Genomic DNA, 27,813 nt, shown 5'->3' with positions numbered 1-27,813 from the left:
AAAAGTTGAAATAAGTCACATCTTGCATGTATATTTCTAATCTGATTAGAATAATATTAGAATAAGATAATAGAGAATAAGTGAGAGTAAAAACTGACTGCAGCGATCATAGATGAAGAGGAGGAACATTATCTCCCACATCGTGTTCTCCTGCAAAAGAGTGTAAATAAAGGTTTGTTTTACAAGTTTAGCATAAAAACTATTTATTTAGAAATGATCTATAATAAACCAGCTGTTTCTAAAATGGCTCAGCACTACGTAGTCATGAAGTTACAAAATATAACTGAAGAATGTCATAAAATGTGATAATCAACACAAAATATATCCTTGAACATATTTTGTAATACTTTATGTGTTAACATACATGCAATTATTAAAAATACAGAAGTTGTTCTTTTTGAAAGTGATAATGTAATAATATGGCCTGGTGTTTGTGCTCATCTTAATCAATTTGCTTCTAATAATAATCTCAAATTAGATTATATATCTTAGACTTTGATCAATAAATACCAAATATTTGATCATTTAGTTGACTAAACAGTTCCTCTCCTCACCTGTGGGGGCGCTACAACAAGAGCCAGATGAAGGAAACAACATGAAAACCTCTGAAGAATACACCGAGCGCAACTCTAGGATTTCTCTTTTGTCTTTGGGAAATGTAGTGGAAAAATTAAAGTTAGGTCACACCTGCTAGTTGTATTGCTATATGTTTATTCTAAGTTCCAGTATATTCCCACCAAGTTAAACTATTTTGGTTACATGTACAAGGTTGGACGTTGTTTTTCAAAGCTGCATGGGAACCAGTCTATTTCCCATGCTTAGGATCCCTTTGTATAAAACTAATGTGTTTCTCTGCCTGACAGCTTTTCATCCAGACCTGCTTCATTACTGACTGTCTCTGTATTGTTCACAATATATGAATAAACCAGATCGAGTGATTTCACCTGAACAGTGCTTGGAAATAGTTTTTTTTCCACGACAGGAAGAGATTTCCAAAGACACCAGCTAGTGCTAGGCTAGCACGCTTCTTTTGGTTGCATTTACCCAGAATCCCCTGCGCAGCCCACTTTCTGCCATATCTGGTCTGTTTTCACATGTTCATTCAAACAGGACCAGAGTTCACTTCAACCGAACCGAGGCCGAGGTCTGGCCTCCTCAATCAAACTGGACTTTCTAACAGGATTGAAACGATTAATCAGATCGATCATGATTAACTGATTATTGAAATTAACTAATTTAGTAATCAATTAATCGTTAACTGGAGTATATAGACCCTAACAAAGGCCATTTGATAAAGAAAACCCAACCCAGTCAGAGCATTAATTATGACAGAACTGTTCAATAAATACAAACATTTTGCATTTAAGATAAAATAACTTTTTTTGTCTGTAAATGTTTTGCCCTAAACTCTTTATGTGGCTGTTTTAGCTTCACCTGATTTTTCTGTAAAAATCTCAGATTTAATCCAAACAACAGTCAGATTACAGATTAGCCCAAAGCTCTACTGATGTTTGTTCAAGCAGCTTTTCACACGTTGATGTTTGAAGGATTTTTTTAGCAAACTCACGCAACCACGTCTTGTTTTCTGAGCTCATTAAAGCCTCTTGTTGCAATAAACATTCTTCCTTAAAAGTAATAGATTACTTTAATACTTACATCTGTGAAACGTTTCTGCAGCTCTGTAGTCGCAGGTGTTTCTCACGCCCTCAGTGCGGTGATGTTGTGAGCGAAGCCATTTTCATTCATCTGTCTGTTCACTTCACTCAGGATTTATCGTCGGATGTTCGCACTTCCTGTGCTGACCTGAATGTTTCCTGTTAGGGGCTCAATCTGAACACGCACCGGCAATTTATGGACCCGCAGAAATGAAGAACAGAGAATAAAAAAATCAGAATGAGAATCGAGATTTGGCTGATTGAAGTTTCCAAAATGGTAAAGGTGAGAAGGTGTCGGGGTTTCAACGCGGTGGAACGTTAAACATCCAGGAAGTTTAAACAACATAAAATAGTTTATTTTAGAACGAACTGAGTAACAGAAAAAAATCACTGGAACAAATCTTTTACTCATAGTTAAATGCTGAGTGAAGTTAATTTGGAAACATTTTCTTTTGTCTGAGTTTGTTATTTTTTGTTACTTATATGAATTATAAGCTGGGCCGGATTTTAGCAGGGGCTTACCGGGGCTGCAGCCCGGGGCCCCGGCATTTCGGAGGCCCCGAAGGAAGTTATATATTTTTGTGAATGGATAGTGTCAGAATTTAATCAATGACTACGATGATTTTGACAGCACCGATGAAAAATGTTCCAATTTGTTCTGGCAAACGTCCATCTTGAATGCTTGCTTGTTATTGGTCCACTTTTGACGCATCTTACGCATTGGGGAGGAGGAGCGTCAAGGGAATATTATTTTACAATGGCGGACAACAGAAAATATGACAACGGAGCGCAGAAAAGAAGGAAGAGAAAAGAAAAAGAGCATCGCGCCAAAGAGGCGACAAACAAAATGCCTAAACTGACAGGCTTTTTTAAACCTGTTAGCGGAGATGGAGCAGAAACATCAGTATCCCCCGCTTACCAAGAACTTTAAAACCAAAGAAAAAGTTTGAGTTTTGATATATTCCACTTGTACTTATATGGACTTGTAAATGCTGGGGATATTTGTATAAATATTGTTTTACTCGCTTTGCTTTGTAAAAGTATATTTGAGCATTGCACTTTCTTGCACTCAATCTGTTTTATAGTTTGTGTTGAAGTCCAGGCAACAATAACTATTCAGTGATTTTATTTTGTGATGCAAGCATCATATTCTAGTTTCAACCCCAACATGTGGTTTAGTCTTTCTAGAAAAGAGTTCAGAGTTGTTTGTAGTTTGTGACAACTGGCTTATTAAAGTTGTAAGTTGTCAAAACTTACTGTTCGGTCATTTTCTGCTCATCCTCTAAAACAAAACAAACACATACAAAATATATATATTTTTTTTTTTTTTTTTTTTGACTCTAGCCCAGGGGCCCCCATCCTGACTCCAGCCCAGAGGCCCCCATCCTCCTAAATCCGGCCCTGATTATAAGTAATTCATTTTGGTTCTTAAAATATCTAAATTTCCACTTAACTTTATATTCCGTCTGCATGATGATGTCATTTTTAAATATTTAATGATTTGATCAGTCATCAGTACTTTAGTAAACTTTTTTACCAAATCCATTTTACCCTTTTAACTTTTACTTCAGTGAAAATACATTGAAGTAGTGCTACTTTTACCTAAGTACAGTTTTTGGCTGCTCTATCCACCTGTCCCTAAATTAAGATTTGATCATCATTTGTTCTTGTTTCAACATGTTTAAAAGATCCCAGAGTTTTATGAATTAAACATCTATTTTAGCAAAGCCAAAAGAGAAGAGGAGGATCAAAGCCTGAAGTAAAAATCAATCAAACAGACCTTTATGTTACCACATAAAGGTCTGTAAAGGTTAAAGCCGCCGACTGATTCCGTCACGTTTCCAGTTTAAAAACTCATGACTGGCGACTAGTCAACACTTAAAATGTCAACACCTACAGAAAAAAATAATCAACAAAGGAGGTTACAAAAACACTGAATGTAAAAATAGTTTATGGTTATTGGCCATTAGAGCAACATTAATATCAATAGAGGCATCAGCCCAACATTTCATCATATCGGTGCATCTGTAAATGATAGAAATTTCATTTAGTCTATTATTCATTCAACTGGAAGGAAAATAAATAAATTAAAACTTTCTCTGCATAAAAGAGTAAAACAAATGTAAGAAATAACAACAAATAAGCAAACGAGGCGAAACAAAATCTAAAAACAATGAATTAGGGACTGATAGGTCTGTCACGATAACGTTTAACTGGACGATAAATCGTCCCAGAAGTTATCACAATAAACGATAATGTTGTTGTTTTGAGACCAATTTCAGGTAATATAATCGTAACGGTATAAAAATGAAAGAGCACATTCTCAAAGATCAATAAACTTTGAATTTTAACCCAAATTTAACACCGAAACCGGAAAATATTTTAAATATACAAAACAAAAAACAAATTAAATGAATTAAGTCTCTGTAAACAAAATGATCCTTCAAAAAAAGGCTAGTTGAGGCCAAAACACCAGGCTGAAGTTTTTATCATCCAGTTTTTAGTAGAAAGAGAAAAAAACGATAAATCGCACAAATCAAAATGATTGACTTTGTGATTAATTGATTTATTGCTGATTGTGACAAGCTTATGATTTTTAAAGTCAAGGTCAACATGATGAAAGTTGACTAGTCGCCATGACGTCATAGAAACGCAACATCTGGGTTGCTTCACGTCAACCTACAGGTTTTGTTAGCTGTATTAAACTCTGACATTTCAGTACTTCTTTGTTAAAATACTTTATATTTAAATATAATTCAAACTATCTGACAAACTCACCAGAAGGGGATTTTTTTTCTTTCTCCTAAAAATGGCGGCTGAGACAGGAGACGGAGCAGAAAGAGGAGAAAAGGTTTAAATATGTTCAAATTTGACGTTACAAAACTAAAAGATAAAGCGGTTGTGTTGTCGGGCTCCTGCTTATAACTTTTTCTTGTAAAAATCTTTATTTTTTATTTGATTAAATCTTTAACTAGATTAAGAAGATGACAAAAAAAGGATTCAAGATGGAGCGACAGTAAATGCACCGAGTGAAGGCCAGTTTCTGAGCCGCTCAGTTCAGGATGCAGCAGTTAAATTTGGACAACATATTCGCTTTAAAATTTAAAAGAACATGTTGAATTAAAGTAGCTTAAACAAAAAACAAGTGGATAAACTAAACACAAAATAAGATAAATGTGAAATATGATAAATTCACAGGAATGTGTTCTATAAATTAGGATCTTCTAAGTCAGGGTGTCAAACTCATTTTGGTCCATATCAAAAATCAGAATGTTCTTAAAGGGCCGGTTGAGCCAGAATCTATTGATAAAACCCATTAAATAGTTAAAATACCAATAAGTAGTTGTTTCAGTAAGTGTTTCTTAAAATGAAATAATATTGAACATCTTTTCACACGGATCAGTCCAACCAGGATTTCGTGATTATTTTGTGTTTTTTCTTGCAATCAAAATGTTAGATTTTGGTTGCGATGATCAGTGATCATGATTTGTGGTCCTAATTTAAAAATATTTTTATATTTGTGCTAATGTATGACATTAAACATGACTTTTTTTTTATCAATCGCCATATCAATCCTGGGCTGTAGCTTCACATGAAGGGAGGCTGAGGCAGCAGCAGTCACTGAAACCAAAAGGTTTTGAGAAAAATTTGCAGTAAAAATCAGAAAGAAATGTGGGAATTTGAAGATGGTGTGAATTTTGTTTGAGTTTTGCAGATTTGTTGAAAATCTGGAGGGACTTGTTGATGTAATTTGGAGTCTGGAGGGCCACATAAAAAGCCACGTTTGGCCCCCGGACCCCGAGTTTGACACGTGTTCTAAGTAGACGCAGCCGTTTCTGAGTTTCCTGAAAGCTCCTCCACATGGAAGATGAAACTTTTTTCTTTAAAGTTCCTTTGAAAAAATGTACATGTGTAGCAAATATTATTGGAAAATAATTAAATGTAGCTTTTAGTCCACATGAAAAAGGTTTGTCACGTGTTACAGACGCCCTGTAATGCCTGAGCATCACACAGGCACACATTTTAAAAACATCATATCAAGTCCGGGATTTAATGTGTATATTAGTTATTGATTAAATAGTTGCAGTTTAAGGGATAAAGAGTCAGATTTAGTAAAAGGTTGATATTTCTCCTCTGTTTAATTTCTCACTAGTTTGCTCAGATTAAATCTCTCTGTAAAACACATCAGTCTGCCTGCTAAATATTGGATCCATGTGGGTCAAAACTACATAAAAACACAGAGAAAACAGCTGGAATAACTTTAATTTGGACTATTTTCTCAATGGGAAGCCAACACCATGACTTAATATCTTAAGACGTGTAAGAACTCGGGTTGGTGTTTGTTGTCTCATGTGTATAAATGAAAGTTAAACAATGACCTCTACAGAATCTGCTTTTACTACATATAATATCTGTACTTTGCTTAGTAAATGACTTCATTTTTCATTAATATCAAATAAAATATAGGTTAAAACTGATGTTTTAAATATAAAGTGTGATAGTTTGCAAATTATTGATAAAATAAAGAACAAGTTTCTACTTTCCTAATCACACTTTCCTTTATTAAAACTATTTGGATAGAAAACCTCACTGGATCTGGTTTCTATTTGTTTACTATTTACTACTAACAATAAAAACCAACAGAGTTTAAGTTTTGAGCAAAGATCTTCATCTTTAAGTTCATAAAGGAACAGATGATGTTGGAGTATCGAGTTTGCTCTGTTTTTTCTCAATGAAAGGATCTGCACGTGTTTCCTATTAGAGGAGAAATTAATGTCGTTTCTCTTCCCTGTTTCATCTTAAACTCGATTAAAATCATCTTCTGTCTTCATATTTATTCGCACACAAACAGTAGAGAGAACTTTTGAACACTTTGCAACATCATTTATCGATGGATGACGCAGCATTTCATGCACTCAGATAAAGTAGTTCCTATTTCCCTTCTAATCACGCAGCTTACTAAGCATCTATCCTGCCTTTCAAAACTAACAGAGATGCTTTAAATGCGCCAGAACGATAATAATGCTTTCAGTCTGCAGCTGCACCGCGTCTAATACTTGCAATTAAAGTGTTTAAAATTTACTTTTGGAGGGTTTTAAGGTGAGGAAGTAGATATTTTCAGTCTTACCAGAGTAAGACGCAGTCAGGAGGGAAATGATGGAGATGATTCTGCAGCGGGTCGCGGAATCTCCGACAGAAACTAAGAAAATAAAAAATAAATTAAAAAAACATCGGGTAATGCCAACGGTGCCTTCAACCCGCTCGCCATTACCACTGGAGAGGCACGTACGACCCGTCAGCCAATCGGAGCCGAGCATTTACGAAATCCTCTCGCGGATTCTTAGAAGAAAAAAAAAAGAGGCGCGCTCTGAAAGCCAGTAAAGGCGGAAGTGAATCAGGGAAAGTCCGATTGGGCATCACTTCAGTTTAATTCATTCAAAAGCGGCACCGCAACACAAACAGCTTCACAGATAAACGCACTAAAACAAGCAGAAGTGGATGAAGTCGCGCAGCTTTTTCTTTATATTTTTCCTAATATTTCTCACAATGTTAGGAAATATTGTGAGAAATGTGAGCGGAGTGGAGACGTGACAGATTCCCACGGTCACGGTGAGTGGAGAAGGAGCCGCTGTTTACGTAATTGAAAACTTGAAACTCTCATATATTCCGGGTCTGGCTCCTGCTGAATCATAAAAGTCTGAAACGAGACACCTGGATGTGCAGAACCTTTCAAAAGTATTCAGACACCTTGGACTTTCTCCACATTGCTCACTTTTAATGGGGAAGATTTTCAGTGATACACCAACTCAAAACCATCAAGTTATATTTGCAGAATTGGAAGTGAAAAAAATAAACTCTAGTTCAACCAAATGGCTTTAATTAGTAAACAGGTAATTACTGTGTGTAATTAAACCTCATTATAAATGTTGTGTGAAGGTCTCAGATTACTGATCATCGTTTATTCTGCAGGAAGGAAGAAAACTGGATCAGTTTAAAACGACGTTCCACAGCAGAAGAGTTCAAAGTTCACTCTGGGGCAATTTAATCTTAGTTTTAGAATAAGTCAAATATGATTTGTTTCATAGGTGGTGAAAGTCAGAAAGACACTTTTTTTTTTTTTACAGACAAATAACATTAACACTTAAAAATGTTTAAAGTAAAATAAGTTTCCATTTATGAATGAAGATTTTGCATTTATCTTAATTTTGGATGAACTAGACTAACAAACATTGACTTAATTTTAATAAAAAGCTAATTTTATAGCACAACCAACCCCACAAATGTAGAAAATAGTGCAATCTTGCTATAACTTTTTATGATTTGTGTCTACATACAATGGTTTTTAATGGTCTATAATGGTTTTAACTTAATGATTTTCGCCCGTGTGGGAAAAAGTTTGGATAATCCTGCTCATTTTCCAAATTATATCTCAATATTTTAACATTTTAATCCCATCATAACTGAAACATTATACCTAAATCTTTTCTGCAGACATAACATTCACTACGAATGCAGTTAAATGGAGTCCCTCAAGTCTCATTTCATGGCTCATCTCTATTTTTATTGTAGTTTCTATACTAAAAGTCATTTTTTAGTAGATTTAATAAAAGTGATACTTTAAAACTCCATCAATTAAAACTCAAACATTTGTCTGCTTGCATCTCCAGATGATCACATTAGATCTCCTGTGGAAAAGTTTGGTGCCGTTTTGCACAAATCCAAGTTTACTCTTTCCTAACAGATAAATAGATATTTGTTTCTTCATCTCACCTGCATTACTGCACATTCTTTTATTCGTGATTTAGAAATGTTTTCTGTGGGCAGGAGTTACCAACGTGCTGCTCATGTGAACTGAAATGTCTCTGTGTTGCAGGACTTTTAGGCCTCAGACTGCTGCCTTCAAGTTTGCTGATTTTATCTCCAAATTGTCAGAATAATCTGACACCATTGCAAAAACCAAATGTTCTAAAACATGAACACAGCAGCAGAAATAATCACATATTTGCAGTCGTAGATGTAACTTACAGGAAGCCAAATCTGCTGTTGACACAAGTAAAGTTTGATATTTAAATTTTGCCTAATGAGTGTTTTATTTTTTAAGCTTTCCTCGTAACACCTAAAAACAACTTTGCTCTGTTTTTATTGTGTTTACTTTGACTGCAAGCTGACACAACAGTGGATCTGCCTTGAACAAACTTCCAGACAAAAACCTGTTAGTCTGAAACCCGTGGCAGGAGTCGGTTCGTCACCTATAGAGATATCTGGATTTAGACAATGTTACATCCCCAGGGCAGTCTAAGGGTTTTGGAGGGGGGCTGTAACAATAGATAAACCAGGTAAAAATGAAGAGACAAAACCAGGAGGGTAAAGTTAAAGGGTTTATTCTTTAAGTGGGACTGGAAGAAGTCTCAAAGGTGAAAATGAGAACCTAAAAGAAAAGAAAGGGGAGAATAACAACAAAAACCGAGGTTTCTAGTAGACAAATCCTCCATCACAGCACCACAAAGCTGCAGCACACATGAGGCTCTGAAAGTCAGTTTCCCAGCTAGTCTTATTCTCCATACTTATCAGGTCAAACCACATAGTGCAATACGATATCACTGGTCAATCTATCCGCCAAATTCTTATATTTTTTTTGTGTTGTATTTATATTTACTTATATTCTTATATTCTATATTCTTATTCCTTGTTTCTTGCATAATTTAAGGTTTTGGTTACTCACATTTAGTGTGTACCTTAGTATTTAATTTGTATTTTTGTATTCTTTTGCACTTTTGCTTACTGTGTGTTATCTTTGTTTTTTGCCTGGGAGCTGTTGGTAACTTCAATTTCCTGAGGGAGTCTTCCCAAAGGATCAATAAAGTACAAGTCTAAGTCTAAGTCTAAGTCTCTGCTAATGAAGAGGCAGAGTGACACCAGCTGAGCCTGTTTAACCCACCGGAGCTCAGCAGCAACTTGAACTGGAGGGGAAATCCCACATGTAACAGACGACCATAAAAACGCTGTAAAAATGTTTTAAAATGAAGATTTGTTACTATCAGAGGTGGGTTGAGTAGCCAAAACTTAAACTCAAGTAAGAGTAGCACTACTTCAACATACGTTTACTAAAGTAAAAGTAAAAAGTAGCCGTCCAAGAAATTAGTCAGTTAAGAGTTAAAAGTATTTGGTAGGAAGTCTAATCAAGTAACTGATCAAATTATCAATCATTTACTAATCAGATGGCCCAAAATATAAAGCTATGTGGAAATTTTGGTATTTTAAAAACCAAAATGACAACAATTCATATAAATAGCTTGATTTGAAATGATGTTCAGTGATTTGTGATTTTTACATCAGTGACTTGAACCAGTTTCCTCAAAAATCTGATATTTCACCCAAAATTCAAAGTTTAAAATAGATTCATGTTAAAAAAATGCTCACAATAATTCGCTCCACTCATTCTGCCTTAAAGAGAAACTGTCTCCGTTTTTCCACACTTTGCATGTATGTGCATGAGCTGAGCTGCAGCCAATCAAACTACACAGATTTTACTTTTTAAAAAAATCTGTTTGCAAAGCTAGTTTTTTTTTATTTGCTTAACCTACAAATAACCCAACAAAAACCAAAGTGCCACAGAGAAGAGAAGCACAGATGGCGACGGAACAACAAATCAAAACGAAGACTTGGCCCTGCTGTAAACACTCTGGTTATTACTCAGTAATAACCAGAGTTATTACTGGTAATACTCAGTAATAACCAGAGTGTTTACAGCGGGGCTCTACTGAGTAATAACCACAGGCGGCACCAAGTCATCGCTTTGCAAGTGACCTGTGAAATGATGCGACTGTGTCTCTTCTGGTCATTAAATCAAACGCCAGGTAACTTAAGGTTGTGAGCTGAACTGGTGCCTCCATCTTGAATTTTCCCTCCATTGTTTTAATGCTAACTGCCAGTTTTAAACGGCGCAACTGAGGTTATGTGGAGTGAAATATGAAAACATTGAAAACCCGCCATCCTCTGCTAATTTCTTTCATGTGTCTCCGGGCTTTTGCACATTAACGGTGGAGCAAGTTGCTAAACTCTTACTCATTTCTGACTCATTTCCAGAGCATCGTCTGCACTGCAGCTAATTGGAAGTGGCAGAATTCAGAGACGAATACCGAGAAAAGAAAGGTGAGTGAGTGAGTGAGTGAGTGAGTGAGTGAGTGAGTGAGTGAGTGAGTGAGTGAGTGAGTGAGTGAGTGAGTGAGTGAGTGAGTGAGTGAGTGAAACCCAAACTGAACCACACAGACGCCCTCGGGCTGAGATGGGCGTCCACAGATCTGCGATAAGGAGGAAGATAAGCAATAAGATCTTCTTCATCTTCATCTGACTGTTTTCTGTTTGTTCTTTTTCAAACATTTCAGTTTTATGGATGAGGGCTAGGAAGAATCACAACATTTTAACTAAAATGATCAATTCGTACAGAATAAGATTGAATTAACCTTTGAAAGCAGGAAAAATGTGAAGTTCTGGATGTCAGGTGACACAAAGCGAATGATGTCCGCTATAATTTAGAGTTAGTTGCAGTTTCCTCCAAAATAGGTCAAGTTTGATTTTATAGCAAAATTCATTTCATTCTTTGATAAAATCATCATGTAAATGAACATCAAATATGTTGATCAGAGATCCAGTTACCAAAAGCAACTTTAACCTGCTGGGTTTTTAGTCTAGATTTACAGGAACTCAGTGTTTCAGCAGTTTTGCGGTTTTGTGGAAGTTTGTTCCAGATTTGTGTTGTACATTTGGTGGCTCGGTTTTCTTTCAGTTTGAAGGTTTTGAGTTTTCTGCATGTTTTCCCTGAATGCTCAGTAGGACAGTTAGGTCAGTTTAATACTCTACATCAGTGGTTCTCAAACTTTTTTCAGTGATGTACCCCCTTAAAAATATAATTTTAATCAAGTACCCCCTGACACGGGCAAAACATTTTTGGAATAAAAAAGAGGTACAGTGCTGTAAATACCCTGTAAATACTGAATATAAAATTCAGTGTATGAACACACATTTATATTTTATCGAACTTTTTACAAAATAATTTTTCCCAAGACTTATTATGAGGAGCCTACTGATTTTTTAAAGATATTTTGAAAAGCTTCACGTACCCCCTGCAGTACCTCCACGTACCCCCAGGGGTACGCGTACCCCCATTTGAGAACCACTGCTCTACATAACCATACACTGTAAAAACACAACATCTTGCCAAGTATGATTATGTTTTTAACCCAGGCTGTTTGATCATTTAACTGAATGTGGTTGTGGGTTTGAAAACCAGACTTCCTTTTCTGTACTGACTGAAATGTACCTCAGTCTGAAAAAATGTTCAAAATGCATTCTAGTTCAGGAAAACACTGCAAAAACACAACATTTTAGCCAGTTTTTTTGTCTAATTTATTGTGCAAATATCTTATTAAACTTGAAATAAAAAAACAAAAATAACTTTTCAGCGAGATAAAGCAGCTTGCTTATAATAATTCCTTAATGTTGATGAAAAAGTTCCCACACTGGCAGATTATTTCACTATTGGGAAAAATGTTTTGTTGTAAGTGAGATAAAATGCCAGTGTTGGATTTTTTTCATCAACATTAAGGAATTATTTCTTAAAATAAGCTGCTACATCTTGCTGGAAAGTTATTTTAGTTCATTTTGTCTTATTTCAATCATGCTAAGATATTTGCACTAGAAACCACATTGTTGTGTTTTTTCAGTGTAAGGTGGAGATAGGCACCAACTCCAACATTTATTTATTACATGGAGTAGAAACACTTTTCCTTGCACAATGAAAAACTTCCTTTGCTGTTTGCAAGAGAAACAATCTGACAAACCTCACAGTGGGTAGAAAGAGGTAATAAATGAAATTGTTCTGGATGATTTATGAAACTTTACGGTTTTTACTCTTGGGTGTGTCTCAGCATGTTTTTATGTTTGCAAAGAAAAACCACAGCCTGGTTTTATCAGCTCCTCTGGTTTGATTTCTGGCTTCTCTCCGTTTCATTGAAGCAGATGAAGCAGAAACTGTTGGGGACAATGAACCGTCCTCCATGCTGACCTCTCTGAGGTTACATGAGGTTACAGAAGTGACCCAGTTTACACGAGTGACTAAGCCACGAGCTGCAGATTCAGTCTGAAAACGTTTTTGAGTCACAGGTTAAAATCCTTCTCTGAAAATCCCTCTGCACCTGAAACCAACATGCAACGCTTAGGGGGCGGGGGGCAAAAACAATGTGGGATTTTTTTTTTTCTAGTACAGCTATTTGTGTATGAAATGATCAGCAGCAGAGGAACAGCAGTGGTTAGCCCCCCTCCCCTCCGACACAGGCAGCTTCCCTTTCAGAAGCGCTGAGGCGCGTTTTTTTTTTTTTTCCTTTTAACTTTGTAGTAAAGCCTCGACCACAGGGAGCTGAAGATGGAGCGGCAGATAAAACTCCGGGGCACGAGAAAGACGCTGTTGTCATGGTTACCTAGAGGCGGACGCTACGCAGCCGCAGTGAGTTGCTATCAACCCGCAAAACGTCCACCCGATAAAACACCGTCCTTAGAAATAAAACCTCTGGCGGGAAGAAACAGGCTGAACAACCACAGTGACGTTTAATAGGAGCATTAAAATAAATGCGTGGCGATATTCAGTGGGTTTGATACCAGACAGAATGGATCAGGAGAGGAACCGCAGACCCGTCAGAACCTAAAGAACCAGAACTTCATCCCTCAGTCATTTCCTGAGACCGAAAAATAATATAGATGGCAAATTAAAGAACAAATCATACAAATATATAAAGTAATAAATAAATAAATATTGTGAAGAGAAACCGTTTATTTTTTTCAACATTAAAAACGTTTGTGTAGGAAAAATGTTGATATCTTTTATAAATTCAGTGTTTTGTGGTCAATATTATGTCTCCATTTTATTAACGTGGGTTGCCAGTTTGGATCAGGCTTCATATCAAGCTAAGGATGCTAGAAAACATGCTAACAAAAAGCCTCAGACCTGCAGAGGCGGTTCTAGACTAACAGAAGCGGCTCTTTGGCTCAAATGTATTAAATAATGAAATATTGTCCTGTTTGAATGAGAATGAGAATCTGTGCAACTGAAACGTCTTTGTGTCCGGAGATTTATTAGACTGATGTGCTGATGAAGTTAAATGATTATAAACTAAATATAGTTTCTTTAAAACAGGGAATTGTGTTTGAACGATGAAAATGTTTCTAAATGTACAGAAATGTTTAACAGAACTGAGCGAACCTGAACTTATTCTAGAAAACGAAAAGTAACACAAGAAAGTCTTAAATTGTTTTTAAAATATTCATTCAGTCCCGTTTTGATCGGTTTGAATGTTTTAAATCATGAGCCAAACTGGATTGAGTCAGGAATATTTGATGCTTTAAGTTTTATAAACGCGTAAAAGAAAATATCTGATCATTTCTGCCTCGTAATATTTCATCCAAACCGACGATTCCGTCTCAGCAGGCGAAGTTTCCTGAACACGAGAGGAAAACCTCACGGATAAACCTGCGCCGCAGTGACTGCGGTGTTTTGCAGACATACAGGCGCAGAGCAGGTTTTAAATACGCAGCAGCAGCTTTGCAGCATCGCGCTCTGTGCGTAAAATGCGCAGCGTGGAAATGGACGCACCGGGCCGCTCCGCGTCTCCTGCCGTGGATCTGTGGGTGACAGAAACTGGAAGTGGAGTAATTTCTGTTTCAGCAGCAGAAGTTGTGAAATTATCTGCTAGTTCAGCAAAAATAATAACAAAAGCGGATGAATCAACAGTTTCTACGGTTTTTACAGTTTGTAGCTTTAAAGACAGACTGGATTTTTATGCAATGGACAGAAAATAGTGACCGAATAAACAAAACTAGATTTAATTTGTTGAACAGATTAAATGAAAAAACTTACCTGATCTAATTTCTGACGCTTTTTTTTCTGAGCAGCTTAAAACTTTCTGACGACGTTTCAGTTTTATCTCATTATTAGTAATATTAGCAGTGTTGTATAATCTCAGAGTCAAGTAAAAGTATAAGTACCTCTCCAAAATATGACTTTGGTAAAAGTCCAAGTCACTGACTGAAATGTTACTTGAGTAAAAGTCTTAAAGTATCTGAAACTTCTTGTACTTAAGTATGGAAATTACTGTAAAAATGGATGTACTCAAGTAATGTAATGAAAAGTACAAGTAAAAAGTAAAACAAAGCAAATGCAGTTTGAATGACATTTTTTATATTTTGGTAAACTTGTCAAATACACTTAAAATAATGTACACAACCAAGTGCAGGCAAAATTAAACCTGCTAATAGATATACCTGCAGGCATCATTTAGTTAAGAAAATTAGGTGCTTTACCTATAGCACAAGGTTAACTTAACCTGCTTTACAACTGAACCAGCTTCTTAGTAAACCCTCCAGGACAGAAAATACAAAGTTTTTGTAAGCCTTAAGTTTTCCCTTCAAGTAAGGTCAGTGCTGAAAATGAGAAAAATAAATAGTATAGAAAATGCGGCCAACATGAAGAAAAAGATCTGTTACGATTACTCTACTTCACAAATCAGTGAATCAGTCAATGCTACAGTCAGTAGGTGGTGCACACAACTGGTCATTATGCAAAAGAAAAAAAGAATTGGGAGGGAAATGCAGCTTATTGGCATCTGTAAACCTGGTTTTGAACTTGCATGCCTTTCCTATATTCGTTAAATTTAGTCTAAATTGCTATCGCTATGGCTTCTGTCCCCCTTGAACAGAGGAGTCTAGGTAGCCTGCTACAGTCAACATTAGGCCTCAGCTAAATACACCACGTATGGAACTGAAACAATGCCAAACAAAGTTCATTTATGGTCAATGTTTCACAATACAGTAGTGTCTAGTGACCAAGCTATAGTTACTGAAACAGGAGGATTATAACCATTTCATAAGACGTTACCTCGATGTGTTTCTTCAAGTTGGACGGGGAGTTTTTGTAAGATAGAATTTCCACATCTTCGGGCAGGAATAACATAAACTGCATGCGCTACAACAAAATCTTTAACACCCACGAAAGAGTGCATTGTGTTTAAATAAGGCCATGGGCTCTCATCACCAGCTGGTGGTTCCCCTGGAGCCGTGTCTGACGTAGTTGCAGTCGTTGTGGTCTCCGTCTCCTCCTCCATGTGGCTGCTGCTGATTGCGAGACTTGCTTTGTGTTTAATGGGAGAAGCGAAGCAGGTGTATCCTATTGGTGGTGATGAACAAGCCCAGGCAAGTAAGGCTACCGACTTTGTTCGGTAGCCTGCTTGCTACTTGCTAATCAGTAGGTGGGGTCAAAACACTTTGTTTCTCTCTCCTTTTTTGTAACGAGTAACTAAACCACACATTGAAAATGTATCGGAGTAAAAGTACGCAATTAAGTTCGGACATATAGTGAAGTAAAAGTGAAAGTTATCAAAAATTTTCATACTCGAGGAAAGTATGAAGTACTCCAAAATATACTTAAGTAAAGTAGTGAAGTATTTTTACTTCGTTACTATACAACACTGGATATTAGTATATTATCAGGAGATGATCGATATCTTAAAGAAATGTCTTTAAAAATCTCAACACAGAACCAGAGATTTCTCTGACTGTTTTTGAATGTCAACTTTTCAGCTAATTGTTTATTGGTTTTTAGAAAATTATCCTCTGATTGAGGATATTTATAAAGAAGTTCGATTATTAATGATAATCGTCGCGTTCAGCAGCTTCTTCTACCACGTGGTTTAAATTATAGGTGAAATTAAGCCTGGATAATAAAAATGGGGAAGAAAATCAGCCAAAGTCGTTAAGATTTTCAGAAAAGTCCAGAAATCTGGGAAACAATTGAAGAAAACTATTTTTAAAGAGAGTTTGGCCTTTTGTGGAGGTTTAGATTATATTTTAACTATAAAAACTGAAGAGTATTAAAGCAGCTTGGAGGGAAATGACGTTTAAAGTGCGAAAGAATTTGCTAACGGTGTTTGATCCTCGCCAGCAGAGGGCGCTAATGATCACAATATGTTTTATAAAATAACTCGATCGCTCTCAGCAGATATTTATTCACAGTTACGTTGGTTTTATTTTATTTTTTCATTTATTTTGCACATTTTCTGTTGTAAAAGGAAGGCAAGTCTAGTTCTGCATCAACCATCTGTGATGGACAAGTAGAGATTTCTCTTTCTTTGGTCGCCCCTTGTTTATACAGTCATGGTGTTTTACTGCCCTCTAGTGGACATTTAAACTAATAAACTTCATAATAAAGCTGCACTTTGTACATAAATATACCAGAAGAGGATTAAGGAGACTAAAAAAAAAAAATAATTTTGACTTTAATCTCAGAATTTTAATCTATTAAAATCAGATTTTTTCCCCAGTGAACCTAATCCTGTTCCAGATAAATACATAACAGACAGATTAATAAAAACAAACCAGCAAACCAGATTTGTGAATGAAGACAAATCAGAGCAGAGAAGAGGAGGAGTTTTACTGGGAGCAGACTGGTCTGATCACTGGTGGCTGTGGGAACGAATGAGAATCTGCCGCGTTCTGTTCTCATCCAATCACATGACGAGCTGCTTCAGGTCATAATGCAGGAAGAAGAACTGATGGTCCAGTTGGACCAGTTCAGCTTCATTCTGGTCCAGTTCCACCTCAGAACTGGTGTCTCTCATCACCAGCTCTAAACTATTAATAAACATGTCAGTTTAAATATTTATGGATGAAAAATCCATAAATTTTTGATAAACGTTGGTGTGATAAAAATAAACCCTGATGGTTCATTCCTGCTGGCTGCTGTCAGAGAGACAAAGGGAAGAACTGCAGAACCAGTCGGACCGCTTCACTGCTGGTCCCTCCTTTAAAAAAAACATCTGATCTGAGGTCAGATTTAAAACTGCTGCTGCTTTAAGCCGATCCGGTTACAGAGGAACAAACAGAACAAGTGAGTTAAAACAGGATTAAAACACTTTTCAATGAGAAAAATCTCTGATTTCTCTACGTTCCTTTGTGGTTTGATACATTTCAGGGTCACAATAACAAGATTTTCTTGGTGTGATAAAGTATATAAATTGTGGCCTTTATTCTTTAGTAGCTGGACAGGAAGCAAAGCATAAAGAAAAAGGGAAAGTATGCAGTTAATGGATCAGGTGGATCAGGTTGCTTTCAGGAAGGTTAAGAATTTTTAACATAACTAGAAAGAAAGTCGTCTCAAATCAAGTTTCATTTCAGGAGAAACTTTAACCCAGAAGATGATCTTTTGTTATGTTTCGTGTTTCCACCTTTGGAGTCGATGGCCACTCCTCTGATGTTCTTGGCTGCAGCCCAGCGGCATGCAGCTAACAGCAGAAAATTAAACTCTGAATAAAAACCTGCTGGACCAGATTCACCTCCGAACGAGGAACAGAAATGTTGATGTTTCACACGCTATCAGGAAGTTATTTTCATTTTGACTTTCTGATGAGAACATTCGGTTCGTCTAAAGCAAAAAGTATTTTAACGCTTCGAAATCAAAAATAGTCTTAAATGCACATTTTTTTCTGTATAAAAGCAAAAAAAATGCATAAAAAGTTATTAAATGATGCACACATAAGTGTAGATCATTGCAATTTAATGTGAGTCTGAGTTATTTTATTAAAAATCATAAAATATTTGACCTAATATGTCGAAACTAAATGTCCTTAAACTATCCATCTCTGAAAATAGCATGAAATTATTTAGATTTTCTGCACAAAAAAGAAAAAGAAGTAGAAAAAAGAGATTTTTTGCTTTTTTTCCATGTTTCAAAAGTCAAAAAACTTAAAAACAAAATGCAAACTCATTTTTCTGTTTGCATTTTAAAAAATATGAACTTTGGGATGAACTGGAGACCAAACTATTAGAAATGAACAGATCAGGATTTTGTGTTATTTTAGGTTAAATTCACAGGGAGTGCAGATGAGCTGCATTGAAATGTTTCATCCTTTTAAAAATGTGTTAAAATTTTAATAATAACTTCTTCCAATAAAAACTTAACAACTTAATTTCCTCAAGGAGTTTTATTTTTGCAGCACAAATCAAATATTTACATCGATTTCTTGCAACACAACAGATTCAGACTGAAACAAAAAATTAAAAGGAAGAAAGTTTAACAAAGTAAAACAGCAAACAAAGAAAAAAAATCAATCAAAGTAACATTTAGTTGGATTAAAATCGTCATAAACGAAAAACAGACGGATATAAAATAACGATGACACATTTTTTACCCAAAACCTTCAACCAACATTTGATTCTTTAAAACCCTAAAATAAAAAGAAACTAGAGAAAAGCTCAGAAACATCAGACCTGAGTAAATCTGAGAAGAACCCATGAAACATTCAGAAAGGTGAATGAACTCATGAAGAGCTTTGATTGGTCGTACCGACCAATCAAAGCGCTTTATGCTGCAGCCTCACTCACCTGTTGTATCTGTGTCTGAGTGAATGACTGGAGGACTGAATGTAGTGCAAAGTGCTTTGGAGGTCTCTGAACTTGATAGTGGAGAATACCACTACAGGGATTTACCAGTCATTTCACACAATCGGAGCAACCTGCTCTTAGTGCCTTGCTTTTTTTTCTTTTTCCAAAGTTGAAAAACTTCAGAATAAAAGTTGGTTGGCCCATCTGGCCTGCAGTCATAGTAAAAAGAACTGTACGTTTGGGGAGAGATATCAGTTTATTCCTCTTTCCTGTGTCACTTCTTTCCATTGAGGATGATGAAGATGTCAGACACCTTTCATGTCTGACATCTTCATGGAGTTAAATTACCAGCCTAAACTACCATGACTTTGTCTGTGAGGTCTTTAAGACCACAATTTTTTTCTTTTTTGCGCTTTTGCTAAACTAGTCTTGTATACTTTAGTAAAACATCTCAACTTGTGGCTCAATTAACACTTGCTTAGTGTTCTTGTCCTGTCATGAACTTTGACATTTAACATGCTTATTGAGGTCTGTAGCGTCTGAGATGAAGCTCTTGGGTATTTTGCCGTTTCTCTAAGGGCGCCGACATGTTTCACCCAAAGCCAAACAGTCGAAGCGCAGTCACGTGGTTTCGACACGTTTGTATTCGCGCACACCTTCCCTACAACGGCGCAGACTCTCTTCAGCTTTTACAAAACGGTCACAGAAAGAGCCACACTTTCTGCAGACAGCCTCCTCCGTGAATGACGATACATTTTATTGAAGAATTGTAAAAATGCACATAATTCCTCATCGCAACAGATAAATATTCCTCAAAAGTAGCCATGTCGCTTGCAAACACAAAAATCAGACAGTGGAAGCGAACTAGTTGAAGAGAAATATCAATATTGCTGTCTGAGCGAATTTCCACATAAAGCACAGCAACAGATTTCTTAACAATCACACAACACTTTGCACAGAGATCTGTCCAAATAGTTCAACAGAGGCCTGGTGTCGAGTTCGGCAAGCGGATGGCTCCTTGCGAACAAAATGATACCATTTTTGTCATGCATCTACGTCAATGAGAACCGATTTTGGCACTTTGGGTGAAGCATGTTGAGATCTTAACCTTTGGGTTAAATCACTGATGTCGAGGTCAAGATCATGATTATCCTCAAACAGCCTGCTGTGGCAGAACGTATTGGTAAAACTACCCATTAACATGTAAATAAAAAGCTGCCTCTTCATTCGAAGGGTATTCCTTAAAGTTCAATGATATTGAAAATCTTTTGACATTGATGTAATTTGACGCTATGCATATAAAAACTACTTTGATTTGATTGATAAAATAATATTTAAGCACACACCTGTTATCTTGAAGTTTCTATTTGGGTCTTGATTTTGACATTTGTGGGTCATTTTGTGAATATTTGTTTCTAACTGTGGAACAATAGGATTTAAACTGCCTGGAAGTGACCTTTTTGTCTAGATTGCAGAACAGCATTGTTCTCTTTTCTGAGATCACTGCTGATATTTTTCCATGTTTGCAACATGTTTGTTTACTAAATATTGACATATGAACCCTGTTGTGTTTGTGCACAGTAGCAGTTAGATTTAAATGAGATCAGATATATGTTTTGATCATGTTCTCACACATCAAGCCCTAAAACTGAAAGTGGGTGTACTTTCTTTTTACCATGACTGCATCTCGTTTTGACCAGCAATGTGCATTTATGCATCACTTGTAGGTCTGACTTTTTTTCTTTCTTTTGCATCCACTTGAAATGTCGCTGTTGAGTGATCACGTAAATGTGAATTTCCGACACTTCTTAGGCACAATAAATTGAACAAAGTGTTTTTTTCCCAAGAATAAAGTGCAAAATTACTACAATTTGTAGGTTACAATACTGTTTTCTTGGTTGAGTGTGTAAAACACTTTGAAAGTACTTCTTCCCAACGCTTTGTGGGTATCAGTAGAACCGTAGCTACATAAAATACTGTGCTTGAACATCACATGAATACTTGTGCAGGTTGCATTTTTTATTCCGTGGAATAAATAATGCATTCTCTGTAATGCTATAAGAAGCCAGAGATTGAGCTTATTTTTCTACTAAGCCGTTGGCTTTATACCATTTTTAGCTGCTGAGAATCAGTCAGACTATGGACACTGAGTGCTTGAAACCCCATGAAAATGGGAAGAAAAATGGTTTTCATTAAAACCATAGAGAGAAACATGGTTCGTAAACCATAAACATATCAAACAGTAACCACCACTACAGCTGTTTGAACATTGAATGAGGTAGTTGCACAGCTGAAGTGGTTAGGTGCCGTGAAGCTACGCTGGCTGCTGTGTGCGAAACCTGCGAGCTCACTGCTTGAATACTTAGTTTTTCTGAGATAAGTTGTCTCTCAGACAACTGATCAACCGGGTAAAGTTGCAAAATGTAATGATGTTGCCCAAGAAAAGGCAAACTATTACCACTGCAAGTAAACCAAAGGCCATATACAACCCAATCCTTTCCCGTTCTGTTGGCTTTGAAGGTTCTTCCTGAGTTTGAGACATGACAGCTGCAAAAAGATGAAACAAGAATGAATTCATCATTGCAGTTTTTACCAAACACACAGATTGTTTTTACCAGGAGACTTAAGAACAAAAAGGTGCTGAAACCATATTGACCTTCAGCAACTCCAAAAAAATGGCTCAACCCTGCAGAAAATTAGATTTGTTGACAAAATGTAAAATCGTTCAGGTGTTTGCAATAAACAAATCCAGCAAGAACTCCAATATTAGACTGATTTGATCTAAATTAGTGAATTAATTCTGCTTTCAATGGCAGCTGTGGCTTTGAACTAAGTTAACCTCCTGAGCGTAAGAGCATGCTTCTGTGAACAATATGTTGCCGAGGGCAACCAGCCATCAGGTGACTGAGAAACAAAAACTCACATACCTGGGTGTGGCAAGAGGAACTATTTTACAGCAGGTCAGTAAAAACCATCGACTGACTGCAGCAAGACAAAGAAATAAATGCTGAAGGGATCAATGTTTGAACATTAAGATTAACACCAGTAAAGACCCAAAGGCACAACTTATTTTATAGTCTTGCTCAAACTATAAAATAAGTCAAAGAGCTGTAGGGGTTGGGTGCTGTGAAGCCTCCTGATGCTCAGGCATTGGAAAGCAAGATGGAGGCATTTAAATAGAAAATCCAACCTTAACCTAAACAAGCTTATCTCAAAGTCCACAAAGGACAGAAAATAAAGCATGACTTAAAAGAAATTTAACTTTGCAATTCAGTGGCTTGAAATTGGGCCTCTGTCTCTTTAAGAAGCTCCTGCTCTTTCAGACACTTCGCCTTCGTCATCACAACATGGATCCTCTATAAAGTATGTCAGTCAATCTCATGTACACACTGCTAAATGTTCTAATGGCGGAGGAACAACTCTTTGCTACAGGAAAACCATTCATCTCTCGTCATTGGTGGCTATGCTAACTAGCCTTAGCATTCACAACAGTCTATGCTAGCTGCATCGTAGCAGCGAGCAAGCCGGAATGAACAGCACCACCCAGGTCATTGACAGCAGTAAGACTCGCCTCCTGGCTCTGATGGGATGTTTCTAGTTGGCACTGAGAGCACTGGGAGGAGGCAGTGTTCCCAGTGTCTTCCATCTCATACCGTACTGTCACAACATGGTGGCAGTTCCAACAAATATGTAAAAAACTCATTTATGAAAGTTAGATTAACCCTTTAACGACATTTTTATCAGCGAGCTCAGCAGATACGCAATTCCACTGGGTGTTTGCTAACAGCTGCTGGCTAGTCTGAAGGAGCTGCTTTGATCAGTTTTGTTTAATTCATTTTTTGCAGACAGCTGATAGTTTTTTTTCTCTGCCAAACAAAAGTGGAGTATTTGTTCATTAATTCAGGTTTCACCTGTATATTGTGACATTATCTGTTACATGCATGAGTTTGTTTCCAAAAAGCAGAATTAAAACCAGATTAAAGATTTTTAAATGTATCTTTTGTTTGCAGGTGATTATAATACTGGTTTATATTGGTCACACTTTGATTTGCATGTGTCAGTTTTTTTAAGCTTACCTCTGACTACAAGCTCCAGTTTTGTGAGGTTACTTCTTCCTTTAGTGGCAACAATCCACTGATACCGTCCTGCGTCGCTCTGCCTCAGGTCAGACAGGAGACACTCAACCCTCCCGTTCCTGAGCTGGGGGTCGCACTGGAGTCGACCTTTGAACTGATCATCTGTGTGCGGGTCAGGCTGAAATCTGCTGTCATACTGATAAATACTCCTCAGTGGCCTGACGGTCATCAGATCAATGTTCAGCCAGTCAGAGGAAGAATTAACTGGACACAAAACCGTCAGTGTGATGTTCGAGTGTTCGTCTGCCTGGTATTGTTGCTGAGTGTCGTTCACATCGAGCGGAGGTCTTCCTGCAGGAGTCAGAATGAAGAGATAAAGTCAGCTCTCATCAATATATTTGAAAAACTCTCTTTAAAGATGGGAAGAAAGTGACTTAAAACCTAAACAACAAACCCAAAGTGACCACCAAGCTCTCTGGCTTCATAAGTCTCTAACTTTTCCACACATGCCGTGTCCTAACATCAAACTTTCACATACGTAATGCTTAATTGTAAAACCTCCAAAACACATTTGACAGCTTTGTTCACATTTTTACAGTATTTACAGTGTTGACTCAGATTTCCATAATTAAAATCACTACACACCAATCGCCATGGCAAGGCAAGGCAAGGCAAGTTTATTTATATAGCACTTTAAAACAGTACCACTGACCAAAGTGCTGTACAATCACAAGATTAAACAAATAAAAATCAAAATTAAAACACATAAAAACCAACAATGCAGTGACGTAAAACACTCTATATAATACATAAACATACCCAGATAAATACAGAAAAGCAGCATCTCAAACTGAATCAAAGGCCAACAGAAAAAGGTAAGTCTTAAGAGCAGATTTAAAAATTGCTAAAGAGGGGGCCTGTTTTACCAACATAGGTAAAGAATTCCAAAGTTTGGGAGCTGCAACAGCAAACGCCCTGTCTCCTCTCTGCCTCCTGGAAGTCCTCGGCACCTCCAGGTTCATTTGGCTCGCTGATCTAAGAGCTCGAGGAGGACAGTGTATATGTAGCAGCTCAGAGAGATAGGAGGGAGCAAGGCCATTTAAAGATTTAAATACAAATAAAAGAATCTTAAAATGCACTCTGAAATGTACCGGCAGCCAGTGCAGAGAATATAAAATCGGGGTAACATGTTCTCTCTTCCGCGATCCAGTTAAGAGCCGTGCAGCCGCATTCTGGACCAGCTGAAGACGGGACAAAGAAGACTGGCTGACACCCACATATAAGGAGTTACAGTAATCCAGTCGTGTTGTGATAAAAGCATGGATTAATATTTCAAAATGATCCACTGGTACAATATTCCTAATCTTAGCAAGCCGCCTCAAATGGAAAAAGCTCGTTTTCACGACGGCACTGATTTGTTTATCCAACTTAAAATTTGCGTCCATTACAAAGCCCAAATTTGTAACAAATGGCTTTACGTAATGTGATAGCGGACCCAAATCCACAGGAGTGGACTTGCAGGTAGTACCAGGGTCAAAAATAATAACTTCCGTCTTTCTTTCATTAAAATTCAAAAAATTCAGAGCCATCCAAGTTTTTATGTCATCAAGGCACTCCAATAAAATTGGTACTGTATTGACTCCCTTACGATTGAGAGGCCATGCTGCAAAAACACAAACTTTTACCAAGTAGTTTTTATCTATTTTCTAGTGCAAATATTTTAATATTTGTCTTATTTGTCTTGAAATAAGACAAAACTAACTTACAAGTAACGACAGGAAGTGGTAGGAGGATGATGGCATGTCTTTTAAAGGACACATTACAGACTCTACCGTTTCTACATGCACTTTCCCATGTAGAAACATGGGAAAAGTCCCATGTTTCGCTGGAATAGTCCCTGTAATAATAATTATTTATGCTTAAGTTTGGTTAAGGATCTGCTAAAACCATAATTAACTAAAAAAATTATTTTTAAAAGCAAATCAGAAGAAATCAGTTCCTCACCCTGTGCAGCAGGACACAGAGCCCCGATCAGCACCGATAACAACGGGACAATTCTCCACATTTTTTATTTACCTGTAAACAAGAAATTAGATGTTAATTTTATTCACTTTAAATCGTGTTTTAAAACCTGCTTCCATTTCATCTGTCATTAAAACGACTAAATGTTGAGTTCAGTTTCACTTTTATGTTTTCACTCGGATCAGGTCTAGAAATGATGAATATATTATGAGCTGCACATTAAATAACATTTTTTTTAAAAACACGTAACCAAAATGAAAATAATTACTCCTTTAAAAAATTTAATTACCAAAAATACAAATAAAACAACATTAAACAAGCAGCGAGTTAAAAACATCATAAACATTTTATCATCAGTTATGACGAACATTAAAACAGACAAATCCAGGAGAGAAAATTTTAACCTTTTCACAGACATGAAGATTTTCTTGCAGATTGTTTACATAAAGGTCGATTCGGCGCAAAGACAGCTGCGCAACAACTCACGTAAAATTACGCAGAGAAAAATTTCCAAATTTTCTTGCGTGACTCTGCTCACCTTCAACGCTTAGTTAGTTTAGTTCGTTACTTTTCAGGAGTTTCCTCTTAATCACAGAATCAAAACGAACTGCTCCGTCCCTCGGTGCTGATCTTCAAAAGAGAAATCTTTAGACTGATCCTTACTTTGACTGAGCCGAAGCCACACCTTCCGCCTCAGGAATGATCCGCCTTGTTGTGACTAAAACTGTCAGATTAAACCACAGAATCACTTCCTGAACAAATAAAAATCCACTTTACTAAGCAGATTTTAGACAGATTCTGCAGCAGTGAAGGTTAGTTTTAGGCTAGAAAAGTCTGAGATTTTAAGGTGGCAAACATTTAATTAAGTTTATACATTCAGATCTTTTTAAAGGAAATCAAAATGTTCATAGACGTAGTTCAAGCAGAACTAGGGATTTATAATCTCAGAGCGCCACCATCTGGTCAAATTCAGCAAAATGTTACTGAAGAAACAAAAATAATAAGTCACAACATAAAAAAGATAAATTTTCTGAGATCATTTGTTAATGAATATAGATTGGTTGAAACTGATCACAGCTGTTGCAGCATTAAGGTCAATCTTTCCTCGACTGTGATGAGGAAGTCAAAGGTCATCATCCTTCTTGACATGATATGACAGGTCCAATGATCCAATGTATCTCAAGAACTACAGTACAAGGCTCGTCTGAATGGTTCTGGAATCAAAATAAAGTAACGAATACTCTAGTGATCTAAAAATCAACACACTTTTCAGAGTGAGAGCCAATAAATTTGGCACACAGTGAAAAATGTGATGTATATGTAACATGGTTTTAATGCAACAATGTTGTAAATGTGAAGTTTGTCCAAATTTGTTTATTTGTTCTTTGACTTTATTTTTTTACAAGTCATTTATTGGTGACATATTGGTTTTGTCATGTTGCTCTTGGCGGTGGGTGGTTACCATAGTAACCGGTAACTGACAGCTCGTCTCCTTTCTCTGTTGATGTCCGTTAACTGTGGCATCTATTAGAATAAGCTCTGTGTTTTCTTCACAAATATCACATTTTACAATATATTTTTGGACAAATGTGATAGTGTGCAGTGTTTCTTCAGTAAACTTGTTATGTTTTGTGTATATTTTTAAATGTTATCATTGTTAATGTTGCCCATTTGAGCTTGTTTAATTGTACAAACGTTACCTGCTATTAATTACCAAGCAGTGATCGGTGATTTTCACTCAAACAGCTCCTTATTAATTATTGCAAGAACAGCAAAAAGACATGATCAGTGTTTTTTCTGTCTCGTCTGTCCTAACTCACCACTACAGGAAGAAGAAGAAATTGGGTTACAGAAAGAAAATGGAAAGGGGAACAGATATTCAATTAGCTTCCTTAATATATTAAGGAAGGATCTATTAAGCTTCCTTAATAGATTAGCTAGATATTATTGCACTACTCTATGATGATGTATTCTAGATATCTAATACCTAGATATCTAGCATATCTAGATATAATATGCTAGAATTAAATATAACATAGATATAATTTAATCTATTATAAACTATAGATGAAGAGGAGTTTAAAAGTAGAACAAAAGTAAATACAGTAGTGCAATAAATTACCTTTCTAAAGTATGATGATGATGATGATGATGATGTATTCAAAAACACTTATTTGCTTAACTTAGAATACAATGACTTTTTTTTTGTCAGCTCAAATTTCTTAACACTGAGGTAAAATAATTTCCAAGCCTATATGTTGCAGTAGAAATGTTTTTATGAATTAGTCTGATGTAATATTCTCTTCTTAAATGTAATGTTTTCATTAGTTGATCTGAAATAAAGACTTTTAAGCATCATTTAACGTGTGTGCCTGATCATGTGGTTCTGACGAACTGAGTTAAATAAACCTTTCAATAATTCTCTAATTTATTGAACATAAATTAGAGAATTTATATTCTCTAATTTATAAGAGGCGAGTCAGTGCAGATGGGAGAATTCAAAGTGGAACCAAAAGTAGTTAAATTTGTTCAGTAGAGCAAATTTAGAGAGAAAAGAGAAAAAAAGATGGAAGAGTTAGCTTTTATTTTGCTAGAAGGAAATTAAAATGGATGATCAGCGCAGACCGCTTTAT

The 27,813-nt window shown here is 36.5% G+C and overlaps 1 long non-coding RNA gene across 2 annotated transcripts; it reads right to left on the bottom strand.

The window, feature by feature from the left end:
• Window positions 1-12,451: 12,451 nt before the first annotated feature.
• Window positions 12,452-27,135, bottom strand: LOC116733154 (uncharacterized). Of its 2 annotated transcripts, XR_004341949.1 has the most exons (6): window positions 25,719-27,134; window positions 25,163-25,234; window positions 23,159-23,509; window positions 20,539-21,629; window positions 19,261-19,817; window positions 12,452-12,462 (listed from the first exon to the last, which is right to left on the bottom strand). It is a non-coding gene; the product is annotated as an uncharacterized LOC116733154 (long non-coding RNA). The 2 variants fall into 2 exon arrangements; XR_004341948.1 differs by lacking the exon at window positions 12,452-12,462 and having other exon boundaries at window positions 18,668-19,817; window positions 25,719-27,135.
• Between the last annotated feature and the right edge of the window lie 678 nt (window positions 27,136-27,813).

The sequence above is a fragment of the Xiphophorus hellerii genome, chromosome 14 (genome assembly GCF_003331165.1).
Source record: "Xiphophorus hellerii strain 12219 chromosome 14, Xiphophorus_hellerii-4.1, whole genome shotgun sequence".
Classification (NCBI taxonomy): domain Eukaryota; kingdom Metazoa; phylum Chordata; class Actinopteri; order Cyprinodontiformes; family Poeciliidae; genus Xiphophorus; species Xiphophorus hellerii.
The sequence above is the reverse complement of the archived record's forward strand: the minus strand, read 5'-3'. Positions and strand labels throughout refer to the sequence as shown.